General features: G+C 42.5%; 1 long non-coding RNA gene across 1 annotated transcript in view; it reads left to right on the forward strand.

The window, feature by feature from the left end:
* The first annotated feature begins 4,188 nt into the window (after nt 1-4,188).
* LOC147004844 (uncharacterized) overlaps nt 4,189-18,023 on the forward strand; it is a 233,769-nt gene continuing 219,934 nt past the window's right edge. The window contains exon 1 of the long non-coding RNA XR_015047194.1: nt 4,189-4,432. This is a non-coding gene — a long non-coding RNA (uncharacterized LOC147004844). The remainder of the gene's footprint in view (nt 4,433-18,023) is intronic.

Genomic DNA, 18,023 nt, shown 5'->3' on the forward strand with positions numbered 1-18,023 from the left:
TGTGTGTGTGTGAGAGAGAGAGAGAGAGAGAGAGAGAGACAGACAGACAGACAGACAGAGACAGAGACACATATGTGTAGATGCCCATGGAGGCCAGAAAAAGGTGTAGGATTCCCTGGAGTTTCAGGTGGTTATAAGCCACCCAACATGGTTGCTGGGATATAAATTCAGGTCCTCTGTAAGAGCAGCAAGCACTCAAACACAGAGCCATCTCTAGCCCCATCTTCCTTCTTCTTCCTTTTTTTTTTTTTTTTTTTTTTGGTGTGTGGAAGGTATCACTCTGTAGCCAAGGCTGACTTTGAACTCACCAATCTCTCTCAGCCTCTGGAATGCTGAGGGCAATGTACCACCATGCCCAGTGCAAGATCGCTTATTTGGGTTCTCGAGGGCAGGTAGTTATCTCCTTTGCACAGGGACCTCCATAAGTGTGTAGAGGTAAATCCATAGCAGGGGAGAAGGTTCCCTGCAGGGGACCAGTCTATGATTGTTTCCTACTCTTTGACCTCTTTTCAGCTTCACTTCTGTGGGCAGTAAGTAAGTGGGTGTTCTAGGCACAAGAAGTAGAAGATTTTTAAAAATCAGCCAAGGAGAAAGAAATTTGTATTTGCTTGGTGGAAATAAAATTTTACTGCTCTGTGAGCCAGGCTTATTAATTCAGAGTAGGGGAAGAAAATTAACAAAGTCAGCCACTTCTTATTTGATAAAATGACCAGCCACCTGAGGCAGGCATGTTTTAACTGGGTGAGGGTGGAAGGGTTGGGATGAACAAGGCTAGCCCTGAAAGAACAAAGGCCGTGGGACATTTACATACTTATAAGTTCCTATGACATGGGTTCAATGTTGGGCTCAGTGTATAAACTGCTGGCTGTGCAAATTCGGGAACATGAGTTCAGAGCCCCAGCATCCACAGAAAAGTCCAGCAAGGGGATCGCGGCATGACAAGGAGACAGACAAATCCCAGGATGCACTGCCCAGCCAAAAGAGGGTGAGCTCCAGATTCAGGAAAGACCCTGTCTCAAAACAAACAAACAAACAAACAAACAAAAACAAAAAACAAGACAGAGGTCTTCACACACACAAAAACAAAAAAAAAAAACAAGACAGAGGTCTTCACACACACGCACACGCACACACACACACACAGGTTCAGCAGCAACATTTTCTATTGGAAACTCTAGAAATAATTCCTTTCCTGGTTGCAAGGCCAGGGCATTAAGATGAGGAAGGGAAGGATCATTGATCACTGATTTATTTCTCTAACAACAAAGCAGAATCCAGGCGGGGTTCCTAATGGTTACGAATCTTCACTCCTAGCCACATGTAACCTCACATGGATCTTTAAAGGACCAGATTTCCGAGTAAGACCCACTCCCTTTTGTTTTAGCTCAGTGGATTCACAGCATAGAGCCTGGACAGGTTATGTTCTTTGGCACTGAGCTCATTGTAAAACACCATGAAAATGTGCAGTCTACAAAATGGCTCCCCTACCAATTCCTCTCCGGTTTCATCTTTCTATTTTATAAGCACAAGGTCAAAGACAGTGAATTTTTTTTCCTGTTATTCCTTTCTCATTCCTTCACCCACTTTGCACTGTGTATAGGGCTCATTTAATAATCCCTCTTATTTCCTGTCTGTAAATCAAACATATGGGATACATAGATTCTAAATAGCAAGTAGGAATCCACCCTACAGCCCAGAACAAGTATTGTTTTGTGCTATTTTTCATTTAAAGTAAGAGAAAGTCTGTAAGTACTCTCAGGATTGAGCCCTGGAAACAGAGCCAGCCACAGATGGGGGAAGTGCGCGCTCCCAGGAAAGACGGTCTGTCTAGAGAGCAGTCCCTAGCCACTGCTGGAAAATCATGTGTGCATCTGGACAAATCAGAGCTTGCAGGAAAATTACCGAAGCTATGTGTGTATAGCCAGCCACCGGGAATGTGGCTCTGTGAAAGTGGAGAGACAGCCAGGCCAGTGGTGGGGGTGGCTGAGGCAGCTGCTGGGGAGCTAAGCCAGCATCAGGAGCTGGGAGCAGAGCCCAGGAGAGCTGGAGGGAGCTGGGAGCTTTGGGGCACCCCTGCCTGTGTCTGAGCCTGCTAATCTTACTAAATTTCTCTGCTTAATTCTCTCTTTTTGCCAGCTCTAACCCGACAGGGGAGGGGCTTCTAGGTTCCAGACATAACCAAACTTCCCCAGCACAGTGCAGTACACTGTCTGTCACCATGAGAACTGAAATGACATCACAAACTGAGCAAAAATAGCCCCCCTCCCTAGCTCGTGATCCAACTGCTCGGCATCTGCAGTGCTGTGACTGCAGTCATGAGCTACCTCATTCAGCTTAGCAAAAGCACATTTTCTTTATTTTATTTTATATTTATTATCATTGGGGAAGGGCCATAGTGAGTGTGTGCCGGTCAGAGGACAATTTGTGGGAGCTAGTTTGCTTACTCCACAGTGGAACCCAAGGATTGAATTCTGGTTGTTTGGCAGGCTGTGTTTCAAAAACAATTTTAAAAGGATTCCAATTATATTGCCTCCTAGGTCAGAACTCAGAATGAAGGCCCACGTGACAATCTGTACGTGTGTATGGTGCGTGCATGTGCATGAATGCATGTATATATATGAATGCAGATGTCAGAGGTATCTGATCTTTTAGAGATAGCGATAGTGAGCCATCATGGGTGATGGAAACAAAGATGTGGGTGCTGGGAATTGAACTTGGATTCCCGTGGAGAGCAGTACAAGTTCTTAACACCATCTCTCTAGTCCTGTGATAACATACCTTAAGGGTGGCTAAGTTAATCACAGGTTCTTAGGCTTGCCTCTATCTGGACTCTAATGTACACCTTTGGACAAATCCTTCCACTTTCTACAAAATGGCACAGGACCACTCATTCCTCTGTATATAGTAAGTGATCTTCCAATGAGAAACAGAAGTCAACAAATGGCCGCAAAGGGTGGAAAATGCCTTTATTTCGAGGACTGTCTTCCAGCTAGCAAATGTTTCTAGAGTTATAGCTGGCTGGGTATGGTGCCTCATACCTTTAATCCCAGTGCTCGATCGGAAGACAGAGTCAAGTGTATCTCTGTGAGTTCAAGGCCAGCCTGCTCTATAGAGCAAGTTCCAGGACAGCCAGGGCTTCATAGGGAAACCTTGTCTCAAACCAACCAAACCAACCAAAGGAGCATAAGAGTCATATGTCAGTGAGTCCCTCTGACAACCTGACACTTGTAGGTATCACATACTCTGACTCCACAGCTACCCCTCCAACCCAAGTTCTCCAATCATCTTTAACATTAACGTTCCCTATTTCATTCTTTGTTTTGGAGTTCTGTACACAAGAGGAAGCACATGACATTTGTCTTTCTGTGCCCAGCTTATATCCCTTACCATGATACCTTTCCTGCAAATGGCAAGACTTCGGTCTTCTTTACTGACATATACTGGATTTTATACTTAGAGCCATTTATTTTCTAAGTGATAAAAGAGTGAGCAGGTCACATTCTCATTTTAGTGGAGGGGTAAGCAGCTCATATCTTGGAGCTGCTTTGGGGACACTGGTTGAGGGCCCATCCCTATTGATGAACACCATTTTCTGTGCCTTGGCTTTGTAGTACATCAATTGCCTGAATGCCAATCTCGGGTTAGAACAGACGATCACTGTCTCAAAGACACCTCGAGCAACTACAAAGAGCTCCTAAGAGACCCCCAGATTTAAGCCTCACCTGCAAATAGCACAGATGTGAGTAATCAAGACAATTGAGCTCAGCACCAAGGGAAAAAAAATGATTGCCAAGGCAGACATCTTATCTTCAGATTGTCGCTTGTTCTGCTTTGGTTTTTCTAAGATCAAAGGAATACAGGAGACTCTGGGCTCACTGAAGAGTATGAAAAGGACAAACAGATCCTCATTTTGATGGTAGAACACAGGCTTCAGGGAACAGGTGTCCTAGCTGCCCCTTGGACATATAGTCTAGAAGATGGCCCATCTTGCCCCTTTGATGTATCCTTGAAGAACCTGGCTGTATAGCCGCTTCCCCTTAGGGGCACATTATCAATCTTGGTGTTTGTTCAAAACAGGTCCTCACAAGCTGGTACAGCATGCTCCATTGCTCTGTGTGGACACAACAGAATCATTAATGATTAACATCAAAATAATTCTGAAGGCCACAAAACTTGAATGTGCTTCTAGAAGGTCTTATCATTCATTTTTGTTCTTTCTTCACCGTAGTCATCACCATCATTGTCGTCGTGGTCGTGGTGGTGGTGGTGGTGGTCGTCGTCATCGTCATCTTTTTGAGAGCTAGTGAGAGAGAAGAGGTCTCTCTATTTAGCACTGGCTGTCCTGGAACTCTCTATGTAGACCTGCAGATCAGACTGGCCTTGAGCTCACAGAGATTCGGCGGCCTCTGCCTCCTGAGTGCTGGGATCAAAGGTGTGTGCCACTCTGCCTGGTGTGCTATTCTTCTCTACCCTCCAACCTTAAGAGTGTGGTCTCCTTTGCAGCAGACAGGGGTAATGACTTACTCTTTATGCTTCTCAAGGTCAATATCACCAGAGACAATTTCTTATGTCTCTGTCTTATGTCAGATGTGCACTTGCAGGCCAATCAAGCAAACTTAGCACATGTGTATGTTTGTGCACATTCAGAGGCCATTGAAACTCCTCAGACTTTTCCAGAAGCGCCTTAGGGGCATTCTCATAAAGCTAATAATTACAGTCTTACTTTTTCAGGAAGGTCTCTGAGATGGAGTTTAATGTGCAATATGTTTGTTAAGGGGTTGGGGGTGTCTGAGTAGATAAGTCTGCTGTATAATCATGAGGACTAGTTTGAGTTTTCAATATTCTCATAAAGACTGGTCATGTCTGCATATTGTCTAGAATGCTAGCATGCACACAGGAGGTGGAGACTGAAGGAACCCCAGAGCTTTCTGGACAACCAGTGTAGTCAAATGGTTGGGATCTATGTTGAGTAGGAAATATAGTCTCTAAAAATAAGGAAAGCTCTTGAAGAACATCATTCAATGCCCCTAATAGCCCCCACAAACATATCCATGGAAGGAAGAAGAATGCAAGATGGGCCAGAAAGAGAGCTCAAGCTCACACGCAGCTCTCATGATAGACTTTGCTGACCCTGCAGGGAACTTTGGGCTTAGAAAGATTGTTCAGAGTCATCCAAAGATGGGTGGGGATGGTCAGACCTTTATACCCTCTCATTGATCCTTTTTTGGGTGTGAGTTGTTTGGGCAGCTCTCCATAAGACAGAGCTTGAGGAATTTGGTGGCTGAGGGCTGCCTATGCTGACCACACTCTTAAAGGAGGAAAACAGTCAGCCATTGAAAGGAATCTGGATAGCACTACAGCACAGTCACCATTACAATGACTACTTAGAGGCATATACCAATACATTTTAAAGATACATAAATATTAAGAGAGTTGAAGCATAATGCCACATTAAATTACAAAGACAACATTATGCAGACTCATTAAATCACAACCAGGAATGAAGAACTTTTATGATGCAATTAAAAATGAGCAAAGGAGGGGCTGGCACAGTGGTTGAGTTGGAAAGGTGGAAGCCTAACAACCCAAGTTCCAAGCCCAAAGCCCACATGATAGAGCACTGACTCCTGCTGCTTGACCTCTGCCTTCCATATGTGTAATGTGGCACAACATGTGTGCATGCACACATACACAAAAAAAGGAATTTAAAGGGAAAGAGCAGATGGGGCTGTATGTGGTAGCACATGCCCGTAATCTTAGTCCTTAGCAGGTGGCAGTAGGAGGGTCAGGAGTTCAAGGTCATCCTTGCCTACAGAAGACTCTATCTCAAAACTCCTAAGCCAAAACAATTCAGGGGAGCAAAAGATCTGAATAGGCATTTCATCAAAGATGGCATCCAAGTTGCTAATAAACACAGGAAAAGATGTTCAATATTAGTGTTTAGAGAAATGTCTAAACGATCAAAACCACAGTGAGGTACTTCATTCCCCTAGGGTGGCTACAATAAAAAAAGACAGGCATTGGCTATGTGGATGTGGAGAAATGAAAGTTCCCCACATAATGGAAAATAGCACAACGAATTTGGAGACAGAAATTCCACTCCTGGCATCTATCTACATGAGAGAGATGAAAGCATATGTCCACATAAAGACTTGTGTTGTTAAAATCTGGTGTTGTTAAAATCTGAGTGTTGCTGATAGCAGTCAAAGGGTGGAAACAATCCACATGGCTACGCACCAATGAAACAGAAGGTAGAGTACCCACATCCTAGCATCTCTTCTTGGAATAGTGTCTTCATATCAAAAGCAATAGATTACTGACATATGCTACAACATGGATAAACCTTGAAAGTATCATCATTAAGGCAGCCAGCCTCAAACAAAAACCCCAGACACTGTATGGGTCCATTTTCGTCCAAGTCCAGGAAGGGTGAATCTACAGTGTTAGTGGCTGTCAGGTAAGACAGTTCTAAAGCTTGCTCGTGATTTTGTTTGCCCCACTCACTAAATTGAACTCCAACTCCTTGAGTTGCTCATTTAAAAAGGGTGAATTTGCTAGTTGTAAATTGTACCCCCAATAAAATAGTTTTAACATTTCAATCTGCTGAACTATTGGCCAATAGATTCTGGGAAGGAGGGACTCCTTGTCTTCAGTTGTAAACCCACTTGCTAACTCTACCAAACTTTGAAAAGATAGCCCCAAACCCACGGGCGTTCATTTGGCCCTGGTCAAACACAGTGGGTCATGACACATGAATATGAGAGAGGAGTTTGTAGCAAAAATGGGGAGAGGCAGGAATGAGAGTGGCCAGTGTGTATGCTGGGCATGTGTGAAGCCATCAAAGAACACATTGCATTAATTTTTTAAAAAGAAAACCATCTCTTCAGATGGGGAGTGAGTCTTTACAATCCTCCATCTAACTCCAAAGAATGTTGAGGCTGAGGGTGGCCCAAATTCTCCTACATTAAAAGCATTAAAAGCAAAGTTTTTTTTTTTTTGTACTTAAAAAAATATTTTTTTCAACCTGGATGGAAAAATATGTAATAAATAAAATTCAAGGAAACTAAAACCAAAGGGGAATCTAATTTTCAAAATGGACGAGGGCATGTCATTGTGGAGGGGAGCACGTGCCTAGAATGCTCTAAGCCCTGGAGCCTAGCCTTAGCCACAATCCCCAGAAATTCACTAACAGTCTAGTGTTCAGGCTAGTGAGATGGCTAGGCAGGAAAAGGCATTTGCTACCAAGTCTGACAACTCAAGTTCAGACACCAGTACCCACAAGGCAGAAGAGATGGAGCAACGTCCAATTCTGCTTCTACTTTGTAACACGTGTTAGACATTTTGTTCTCTGACTCAGAACACTTTCTGGGCACAGTACAGCTCAAGCAGTAAAGAATCTGCTCTCCCTTTAGGACATTAAAGATGAAAAAAGTGACCAGAATTGGTCATTGAAAATGGCAATCAAGTTTTAACAAACAAGTCCATCAGGGAACATGTAGAAAGGAACTGAGCAATGTTTCTTCTCATCATCTCTTCAATTGTCACATGAAAGGACTGGATTTCCTGTCACCAACGCAGAATCGATAAGATGTGTCACTATACCGGGAGAAACTGGCAGAAGTGGGCAGTTTAATCGCCCTGCAGATGCGAGCAGGATGCTGCCCTAGTTTTCATTTACAGTTTTGGAGTGGATTGTTTTATATTGATTGCTAACTTGCCCAGGAGAATAACCTGAAGAGGCTCCAGATGAGCAGCTTGCAGGAAGGATTGGTTCTTTTACCTCCCCATCTCTCCAGTTCTTCCCATGGCTTTTCATCCTCCCAGGTGCTGGGGTTTGAAACCGCAGAGTCATTCTGGGCATCTTTCCTTATCCCCTGCTACCCCCACCCCAAGGGTGGTCAGTTGCCAAGTCTTATCTTATTGATTGCCCCCGTCTCTCCCTACTGGCTCCTGCTTCCTCTTATCTGACCGCAGTTATCTCTTAACATCCTCCCTGCCTCTTGGCTCCCTCCTTCCAAAAACCAGGCCTCCCTCAATAGTTTGCAAACCCTTAAAAACTAGCACAAAGAGTCCTTCTGTAACCTGCCTCACCTTCCTGTGATGCTTAATGTTCTGAGTCAACTTGCCTGGGCCTTAAGGTATCCAGACATCCGGGTTTAAATTATTCTAGGTAGTCCTGTGAGGTTTTTGATTTGGGTGACACTAATATAAATTGGTAGATTTAGGGTAAAGCAGATGCCCTTCCATACCAGAGTGGACATTGGCTAATGACTTAAATGCTTGACCAAGGCCTCTCTCAAGCAACATTAAACTCCACAGCAGACTGCCTTTGGACAATCTGCAACACTGGCTCCTCCTGGTTTTACAGCAGACAGCCTTCGTTTACACTTGAACTGGAACATGGGCCGTCAACCTGCCCAGGGCATTCGCTAGTCTTCATAGTCAGGCAAAACAATTCCTTATGATCTCTCTCTCTCTCTCTCTCTCTCTCACACACACACACACACACACACACACACACACACACACACACACACACTCACACTCAAGCACAGTGCTTCATTCTTTTGTCTTCAAAATCCAGCTAACACCCTTCTTAACCTAGCAAGAGCACTGTATTTTGATCATCCAACCCTTCATTTAAATGAAAGTAGCCTTGTTTACTGCAAACATTTCATCCTAGCTCTTGCTTTCTGCCTCACAAGTAAAACATGCCATCTCTCATCTCTCTGTCTCTCTCTGTCTCTCTGTCTCTCTCTACACACACACACACACACACACACACAAACATATATATATATATATATATATATATATATATATATATATACACTGTGAACAGCTTCAGGACAAAATGTCTTTTCTCTCAAATACACAACTGTGTCTTTTCTCAAATACACAACTACCTGCTTAATAATTCTTAGTCCTGTCAGTCACTTCAAAGGTACTGTGCCCAAATCTGATCTCTCTTCCTCAGTAAAGCTTAGCTTTTTCCTTGTTTTCTGTCTCAGTAGATAATACTGACAAGCCAATAGCCTAAGAAGGGACACAGATTTACAGATAGGAAATGTAGTGGGCTGTTGTGGGAGTTGTGAACAATGGCTGTTTCTCTTCCTTAAGGTCTGAAAGGCAAATCAGTGAGGACATCACAGTTCACCCTGGGGAATCAATGTGTTTACTATGCTTACTTTAGGTAAGAAGTTACTTCCTAGAGAATGGATAACCCCCAAAGCAGCCACTCTGGAGTCCCTCATAGTGGTATACAGGGAGTCCCTCTCAGTTAACCATCTCTATATTCTACCGCCTCCCCCAAGTCCATAAACAATTAGTGGCAAATTACATAAAGATGTCTGAGAGGAATAGCTAGAAATTCAAGCTAGGAGCCAATGATCCATCGTCCTTTCTCTCTCTCCAAGGCCATGGTAGCAAGCCACAGGTCTGACCTTAATGGGCTCTTCAGATAGTGGGCACTTCAGATAGTGGCTATGTGGTTTGGAGGACAGCACCGAACAAACTTTTACCTTAGGAAGTAAAGGAAGCTGGATTAAGTAGGGAGTAAAGTTGTGTTTTGACATTTATTATTAACCACGGCTTCTGTGCTGGCGCTGGGAAATAAGTGTGCTGTGATGTCCAGGGCTGGAACAACTCCTACCCAGACAAAGCTCGCCCATATCCCTCCCTGATTTCCTTCACATTTGTGGCTTCTTTTTTCATCAATTGTTATTGCATCCATATCTATTTGCATACATGCATATATTCCCAAATATAGCCTGTTGAGTTCATATAACGTTACTTGTATGTCTGTTACAGGGCTACTTGTTTAGCACTGGAAAGTCAGTTGGTGTGCTTTTCCCTGGGGAGGGCCACTTTACTTTTTTTTTTTTTTTTTGTTACAGAATCTCATTGTGTAGGCCTGGCTGACCTGAAACTCACTATTGCTGGCCTTAAACTCACAAACCTCCATCTGCCTCTGCCTCCTGAGTGCTGAGATTAAGAACATGTGCCACCATGCCTGGCCTCATTCATTTTCTTTATTAGAAGCACAGCCCTTCAAGAGCAACTGTCCTAGCTATGCATCTGACAGAGGATTCATATCCAGAGTACACAAACTAAAAAACTGAACAATACGAAAAGAATCCCATCATAAATGAGCCAATAAAATGAACAGAGAGGGTACAAACGATAAAATACATATGGCCAAAAAGCATATGAAAAATGTTGGTCTTTACTAGCCATCCAAGAAGGGCAAATCAAAGCAGTCAGCCATTAAGAAAAGAGCAGCCCCAAATACTGGTGAGTTTTGGACAGAAAGCAATCTTTATACACTGTTAATGGGGACAGTCTAGCCACTACAGAAGTTTAAAAGAAAATGGAAAATAGGGCTGGGTATGTTGACATATGCTTTTAATTCCCCTGCACTCAGGAGACAGAAGCAGGCAGATCTCTGTGAGCTTGATGCCAGGCTGGTCTACAGAGTGTGTTCTGGGCCAGTCAGGACCACATAATGAGACTCAGTCTCAAAAAACCCAAACCAATCCAACACCCCTCCTCCCTCCAAAAGAACTGCTAAAACTAGATCTACACACACAACAGTATAAGGCAGCTGTTCTACCCCTAGATATTTAGGCAAAAGGTTCCAAGTCATCATATGACATAGATGCTTGCTCATCAGTGTTTGCTGCAGGGCTAGTCACAGTGGCTGAGTTACAGAACCAGCCCAGGTGTCTGTCAGTGGAGGGGGTGGAGTGGATAAGGAAAAGGATTTTTTTTTTCAGTCACAGAGCAAAGGGAGGCTATGTCACATAAAACAAACTAAGCCAGTCTTAGACGAGTATTACGTACTTTCTCTATTTGCAGTCCCTAGATTTTATATAGTCACATAAAATCATATCTATCTATATTATGAAAGTAGAAAGTAAAACTGTGGAGTATTGAGCTTAATTTGATGAGCCTTTGTTTTGTATATAGTTTTAAAAGACTTATTTGTGTGTGAGTGTGGGTACCTATGGGAGCCCAGAGGCTTCAGATCCCATGGAGCTGGAATAACAGGCAGTTGGGAGCTACCTGACGGAGGTGGTGGCAGTCAAACTTGGAGGTTCTAGAAAAGCGATCTGTGCTCTAACCACTGAGCCATCACTCTAGCCTCCATCCTCAGTGTATTTTTTTTTAAATCAAGAATGATATTCATTTTTGTAATAGTCGCCTTTCCTGCATGTGCTCAAAGCTGTTATTAGACTTCAAGTCGGGTGCAAAGACACAAAGCTTGAAGGGTTTCTTTTTACTTGGATGCAGCATATGACTTGGGCCTGACCTGCCTGATCTGCAGGTATCTAAGATGTATAAATTATTCACAGCCAGATGGTGGTCTGATTCTGTCCTGCATTTTCAGTGTTCTGTGCGTTTCCTCCCTGCACTCAATTACAAAGTGCACAGTAGTTGTTAAGTACTTTTCTAATAGCCCTGGGCATTTCTTAATTACAAATACATGCCTTTGGTTCTAACAGCCTTACCCGACAACTTAGCTTTCATTGCTTAAAATAAAAATAAAAATAAAAAAAAATAAAATATTTTTTTTCTGTGAGTGCTATCAAGTTAAGGAAGAGAAAGGTGTGTGTGTGTGTGTGTGTTGGGGGGAAGTCCTGTTTTTTATTATGTCATAGGGAAATATATATATATTTGGTTTTTCTTTTTTTTTTTTTTTTTTTGGTTTTTCGAGACAGGGTTTCTCTGTATAGCCCTGGCTGTCCTGGAACTCACTTTGTAGACCAGGCTGGCCTCGAACTCAGAAATCCGCCTGCCTCTGCCTCCCAAGTGCTGGGATTAAAGGTGTGCGCCACCTCCGCCCGGCTATATTTGGTTTTTCAAGACAGGGTTTCTCTGTGTAGCCCTGGCTGTCCTGGAACTTACTTGGTAGCCCAGGCTGGCCTCGAACTCAGAAATCCGCCTGCCTCTGCCTCCCAAGTGCTGGGATTAAAGGCATGCACTACCACTGCCCGGCATAGGGAAATATTTTTGGGGTTGGGGGTGCATAATTGAAAATTCCCCAGGTTCAAATGGGAGGCTATGGGTGGTAGAGCCCTTCTTGTTTCCTCTTTTGTCTGTTGCTGTCAGTGGTTAAAACTCTCATTTTAAGAAGGTAAATGACTTCTCAGACCATAGACTACATTCTTCAGCTTTGTTAGAGCCAGGCTGTATGGTGGCATTCTAAGCAAAGGTACAAAAAAACGAACTCATGGTGCATGTGTAAGGTCATGTTCTGGCTTAGGGTTTCTCTTGCCTCGACCGTACATCATAACCAACAACAAGTTGGAGGAAAGGGTTTATTTGGCTTATACCACCATATCATTGCTATTCATCCCCAAAGGAAGGGAGGACAGGAACTCAAACAGGGCAGGAACCTGGAGGCAGGAGCTGATGGAGGCCATGGAGGGCTGCTGCTTACTGGCTTGTTCATCATGGCTTGCTCAGCCTGCTTTCTTATAGAACCCTAGGGATGGCATCATCTACAATGGGCTGGACCCTCCTCAGAGAAGCAGTTTGCTACCTTTTCCCATTACTTGCTGGCTAGAAAGGGACATAGTGATCATAAACTATGTGGATAATGTGTCATCTGGGAATGTCAGCTCCATAATAAGGAAGAACAGAGCAGCCCCAGACTACATATGTCTAGAGGGAAAAAATGAGCTCCTTTCTTATAAGACTCACTCTTTTGGTTCTTTGAGACAGCATCCAAAGTTATTTTTTTGTGAAAAGTACAGGTAATTGAGCAGAAAATTATTTTTTATTACAAGACCAGGAAAATATAAGAAAAGTCACTGTATTTTATTTGCATATGAAAGTTGGCTCAAAGAAAAGGTGTCATTGGGGCTGGAGAGATGGCTCAGCGGTTAAGACCACTGACTACTCTATCAGAGGTCCTGAGTTCAATTCCCAGCAACCACATGGTGGCTCACAACCATCTGTAATGGATCTGATGCCCTCTTCTGGTGTGGCTGAAGACAGCAACAGTGTGTTCACATGTATAAAATAAATAAATCTAAAAAAGAAAAAGAAAAGAAAAATTTTCATTGTCACTGGATTTAACTCAATGCTTGCTATAGAAGTGCTGATATGTGCTGTAGGTAAACAGAGCTGGCAGAAACTGTTAATTCCTCTCCCAAATCCTTGCTCCTGTGAATTGCCTTATAGAGCTATATAGAGAGACCCTGTCTTCAATAAAATAGAATGGATAGGGACCTTGAACCTCAACTTCCAGGCACTTCCTGGTTCTTTTCAGACCAACACATTATTTATTTATTTTTTTACAAATTAATTCTTGTGAGCAGAAGAGAGGATGTACTATGAGGTATCCCTTCGAACGTAGAATGCCACACAAACAGTATGTTCATAAGATGCTCAGAGCTAAGCTTCATTTGCTTGTGAAGAAGAGAGTAAGGAGATGATAATCTCAAGAAAAGACTTTGCCCAAAATGGAGATTCCCTGCCCATTGTCTCACTGAAACCCCTGTGTTTCCCAGAAGAGACTTTATCCTGGTCCTAAGATAGAGATTTAAGACAGGAAACTATAAAAGTAACTCTTATTGTCCTGCTGTAATTGTTGTCTGGAGGTTTGCTGGTGAATAAGTTCAATCTTTCTTGTTCTTTCTGAACTCTAGCTGGCTGGTTCAACTTAGCTGTTCTGGCTCATACTCCTCTCCAAGCTGACTGCTTCAGTCTGGCTTTTTTTTCTCCGACTCTGAATTGCTCTGCTTGGCCTCAATGTAACTTTAGCAATCCTTTCTAATCTTATGGCTCCTTATTCTCTGGCTCATTCTACTTTACCTGTGTCTAGCTTGTTCTCTCTTCAATCTATCTCTGTAAAATTCCCGCCAACCTGCCTCTTTATAAATGACCTGGTAAACCTGCCTCCTTCTCTCTCTCTCTCTCTCTCTGTGCTGATCTACTAACTCAACTGTATTCCTGTACTATACTCACTTCTTCCTGTACTGTCTGTCTCTCTCTTAAGTAGCTTTCCTTTCCTCTCTCTTCTCCTGAGAGCTGGGCATATCCTATTTTGTCAAATCTTTCTCTGATTCATCACTTTGTTTGCCACTCAATCAGATATCACTTTTGAACATGGGTGCTTCCTTCTATGGACTAACTTTACCTTCATTGTTTGGGGTTAAAGATGAGTACTAAGGGCAAGTCTGTATCCCAGCCAGAGGGATTAAAGGTGTGTGCTAAGGGACGAGCCACATCACAACTAGAAATAGGGTCAAATATCCTATAGCAAGAAAGTCTCCTCTATTTTCTTTAGGAGGAGTCTTAAACCTCTTTCCTCCCATTAAATTCTGTCTCCTGGGTTTTCAGCAGTGAGAATCTTATATTCTGCTAACAGTTGGCTATGACATATGCCAAGAAGGGTTTTTTTTTTTTTTTTTTTTGAGACAGGGTTTCTCTGTGTAGCCCTGGCTGTCCTGGAACTCACTCTGTAGATCAGGCAGGCTTGGAACTCAGAAATCCACTACCTCTGCTTCCCAAGTGCTGGGATTAAAGGCGTGCACCACCACCGCCCGGCTCAAGAAGGGTCTTAATCAAAGCAGAATGCCCTCAAATAACAAAAAAGGGTCTCAAAAACTTCTGGAAATGTCTCAAAAGAATTTTAAAAGTCAGGCTAACATATATCAACAAGATCCTCAAATACATCAGAAAGAGCCTTTTAAAAGTCAGCTGGGTGTTGTGGCACATACCTATAGTCCAGCACTCAGGAGGCTAAAGGAGACTGAAGCAAGAGGGCTATGGGTTTGAAAACAACCTGGGCTCCATTAGGAGTTCCAGGCCAGCCTGGCATACCTGAGGAAATTCTGTCAAGAAAGAAAGAAATGAAAGGGAGGAAAAAGGAAGGGAGGAAGGAAAGGAAGGGAGGGAAGGAAGGAAGAGGGAAAGAAAATATTAAGCTGTTTTTCTGTAATGGATTTTATTGATATATACTCCATATGCTGTACAAGTTATCACTTTAAGGAGCACAGTTCTAGCAATCTTGTAGTGCCTTGAATACATACATCACTACCACCTAAATCCAGAATTTTTATTATCACCCCAATATCTATAAGCCCTATTCTTCATTCCTCCCTACTCCAGACAGTACCAATGGCTAGTCTTTTTATATTTATAGAATCACCTATCCTGTACATTCTTTTTAAATAGAGTCATCTAACTCATGACCTTTTTGTCTAGATTCTGTCTCTTAGTATAACTTTTCAGATCTGCAAGGTACTGATATTTCACTTCTTTTTTTTTTTAAATATGTCCGAGGATTATTTCATCTTCTGGGTGTACTTCACTTGCCCATTCATTAGATGATAAACACTGGGGTTAGTTACACTTTTGGACTATCATGAATCATGCCAGCGTCCTGAGTGTTTCAGTACACATTTTTGTTTGAACAACAGGTTTCATTTCTCTAGGGTATATACTTAGGAGAGGAATTGTTGGGCTATGTGATAAGAATTTTAATTACTTCAAAAAGGGTCACAGATCAAACAAGACAGATCTCAATTATAAAGAAAGGATTCAAATATATCGGGAAGTGTCCCAAATATGTCCTAAACATTCTCAAAATGAGAGAAAATGTCTTCATTGTTTTGTTTCAAGACAGGGTTTCTCCGTGCAGTTCTGGCTGTCCTAAAACTTGCTCTGTAGACCAGGCTGGCCTCAAACTCACAGAGATCCTGCCTTTGCCTCCTAAGTGCTGGGATTAAAGGTGCATGGCACCACTGCCCCACAAAAGAAGTGTGCTAACACATTATAAATAACTCTTGAACTGATCTCTAATGGCTCCAATGTATAAAAATTCAAAATATACCAGTAAGAGCTGAAAAGGGCTGAAGATATTGGCTTAAATATGTCACAAAAGGTTCTCAAACTTACAGGAAGAGTATCGCATAATTTAAAAAGATCACTGACCTGTTTAAAAAAGGTCTAAAAAATATCAGAAAGGGTCTTTGATAATTAGGAAAGGAAGCAATAAGTCTCAAAGAGTCACAAGAATATCAGGAGTCGGGCTGGTGAGATGGCTCAGTGGGTAAGAGCACCCGACTGCTCTCCCGAAGGTCCAGAGTTCAAATCCCAGCAACCACATGGTGGCTCACAACCATCTGTAATGAGATCTGACTCCCTCTTCTGGAGTGTCTGAAGACAGCTACAGTGTACTTACATATAATAAATAAATAAATCTTAAAAAAAAAAAAAGAATATCAGGAGTCATTTTGTCAAACAGGAAGAGCCTCATGGTCTGACTAAGTCTCTAATATAACAGGAGAAGACTGACTTAATTCATGAAGGCCTAAAACTGGAAAAGAAGGGTCTTAGCTCTGTCCAGCAGAGTTTAAAACAGAACTCTGAAGCTGAGTATGATGGAGTGTGCTTGTAATGAAGTCCTTGGGAGGGAGACTGCATAGAAAGTTCAAATTCATTAGACTACATAAGGCCCAACAGTCTCAACCTTGGCAACAGTGTCACAGAGAACGATGCCCCAAGACTATCACAAGTCACCTCAAACAAGTAACTGGAAGACTTGCAAGTAGGTCAGTCAATGTCTCCAATGGAAAGGAACAATCTTGCATAGCCTGGATTCTTATTATGAATATGCCAAGAAGCTTCAAACTTGTCACAAAAATGTCTCAAAGAAATAAGTATAGGTCTCAAAAATTCCAGAAAGGGACTCAAGTAGAGTCTCTGGCAAGTCAGAGTATTGATTTCTCTCTGAAGGGGCCTTCAGTGTTATTAGAGTCTCAAATACAGTGGATATACCAGCATATGTCCCCAAATGAAACGGGGGTCTGAATTCTCTTAAACCATAGGAAAGGTTCTTAAGAGCACAAGGAAAAGCTATAAATTTGGCAATAGCAGATGCAAATAAATGGGCAAATGTCTTAAGGACACTATGAAAGGCCTCCTATGAGTTGCTAGAGAAGCTCCTCAGCTATTCCTACTGTGTTTGCAGCTGCCTGTGATGGCTTGGAAGCACTTGATTGCTACTTGGGAGTCTTTCTGTCATATTTTCTTGACAGTTTTGAGGCCCATACCATCAGGAAGAGTGTGAAGTATATGGGGGACACTTCCTTAATACATGAGAAGGGTCTCAGATATGTTAGGAGATGTCACAAAGATGACAGATGAAGACTCAGGAAGTGTCTTTATCAGGGAATATCCAAAGCAGAGTTCCCTTATCTCTCCCTCCTTTTCTTCTTCCTTCCTTTCTTCCTTTTTCTTTTTTAAAAAGATTTACCTGATACGATCTAGAATGTGCACACATCGGGAATGGCCTCCAACTGGCAGGAAGAATCTCTGGTAAGAAAGGAAGTGCAACAACCACATCAGAAAGGATTGCACACACTGAGGTACAGTTCACTTGCATCAAAAATCGTCTCAAATAACTCCAAAAGGTCTAAAAGTCATCAGAAAGTATGTAACCAAAGGCCTCAAGGAGGAAAAAAACCTGGCCTGCATACCTATGGAAGGGTCTTTAAAGCCTTTTAAAGAAGGTTTTAAGTGAACAGTGAAGGATTTCAGACTAGCCTGAGAAGTTTCCTAATACAACAAGAAGAGTCTCAAAGTTCTCAAGAGCTTACAGAACAGACATTAAGCCTCTTAACCTAAGTATGCATCTCAGACAAATCCAGAACTTTATCTAAGTAGTGAAGACGAGCCACGTGTAAGTCAGTGAGGTTTTCCAAACTAAAGGAAAAGCCTCAAATCCCTGTGAACAACTCTCAAACCCATCTGGAAGGTTCTCAAGAAAGGCAGACAGTCTCAAGCTTATTAAAAAAAAGATCTCCTGAATGACAGAGTTACAAAAGCCACATGAAGGGTCTCAAATATCCAGTTAAGGAAAAGGAATGATTGAAGGAGACAAATGCCTCATAGATGCCATTATGGGCTGGAACAGTCAGGGGTATCTCAGAGACAGCAAGAAGACTCTCACAGACATGTCAGGAATGCCATGTCATAGCAAACATGTCAGGAAGTGTCTTTAACATAGA

This window comes from Mus caroli, unplaced genomic scaffold, assembly GCF_978045245.1.
Source record: "Mus caroli unplaced genomic scaffold, Mus_caroli_1 scaffold_5, whole genome shotgun sequence".
In the NCBI taxonomy this organism is placed as follows: Eukaryota; Metazoa; Chordata; class Mammalia; order Rodentia; family Muridae; genus Mus; species Mus caroli.